The sequence below is a fragment of the Echinops telfairi genome, unplaced genomic scaffold (genome assembly GCF_000313985.2).
Source record: "Echinops telfairi isolate 266 unplaced genomic scaffold, ASM31398v2 ScPeMD7_3533;HRSCAF=4204_0, whole genome shotgun sequence".
NCBI classification, from domain to species: domain Eukaryota; kingdom Metazoa; phylum Chordata; class Mammalia; order Afrosoricida; family Tenrecidae; genus Echinops; species Echinops telfairi.
Window position 1 is genome coordinate 9,736,573 of NW_022107431.1, and position 1,061 is coordinate 9,737,633.

Sequence of the window (1,061 nt, forward strand, 5' to 3'; positions counted from 1 at the left end):
AGCTGGAGAAGCCACATGGACCTACCCTGATGCAACCAGACGCCTGGAGCTGGAGAAGCCATGTAGAGACCCCTGCCAGCGCTGAGATGCTTACAATGCCACTGGATCCACAAGACTTCCCACCCACTGGCCTGTGATCCTCCTGCATTCGGCATCATTGAATTCGGCATGAATTTTGTGAGTCTGAAGAGGACTTTATAGATTGGTATCAGACATATATGGGCTAATATTGAACGTTTGGACTGGATCTGGACTGGGCTGGGATGTTTTCACAATATTCAATTGCTCTTATATATAAACCTCTTTCTTACTCACATGAGTCTCTATGAATTTGCTTCTGTAGTCTATCCGGACTAACACCTGGGCTCAAACATCTAACCTTGAGTTAGCAGCCCAGCATGTGACAACTGCACTACCAGGGCAGTTGTCTCTTCTGGGTTTCCTCCCTCTCACAGAGATGACGGCGGCCAGGTGGGCCAAGGAGAAGGAGCAACCTGGAAGGCGGAACGTGCTAGAAAGACAGGGCAGCCAGGACTGGATTGACTCTCTGTGATCACGGGGGAAGGAGGGTAGGGACACACCGGAAGTTGCAAATCACTCTTCAATCTCATTTACCTCACAGGCCAATCGGAGTGCCTCTTCTGAGTCAGGCAGAGGGGCCTGGCTGGAGCACAAGACAGCACCCCTGTCCGGTACAGAACCTACTTGAGGGAGGGTCTGACTCTCTTTTCAGTCCCTCTCTCAACTCCCTTCAGGAGTCTTGGTGGTGGTGGGCTGCTAGCTGCAAGGTCAGCAATTTGAAACCACGAGCTGCTCTGCAGGAGAAAGCAGGGCTTTCGACTCCCAGGAAGCGTGACCGTTTTGGAAACTCACCGGGGCAGTTCTACCTTGTCCTATAGGGTAGCTATGTGTCGGCATCGACCAATGGCAGTGAGTTTAGTTTGGGATTTAACAACCCACCCTACAGAACGACCATCGCCTTGCCAGGATGACTGGTGTGAATGTTCATTTTCCCTCCGAACAGCCACTGAGAAGTTGGAAGAGACAGAGATACTTGGGGG

General features: G+C 51.5%; 1 protein-coding gene across 3 annotated transcripts in view; it reads right to left on the reverse strand.

The window, feature by feature from the left end:
- SYNJ2 (synaptojanin 2) overlaps window positions 1-1,061 on the reverse strand; it is a 92,469-nt gene that overhangs the window by 5,961 nt on the left and 85,447 nt on the right. The gene's annotated exons all lie outside the window — the stretch shown is intronic.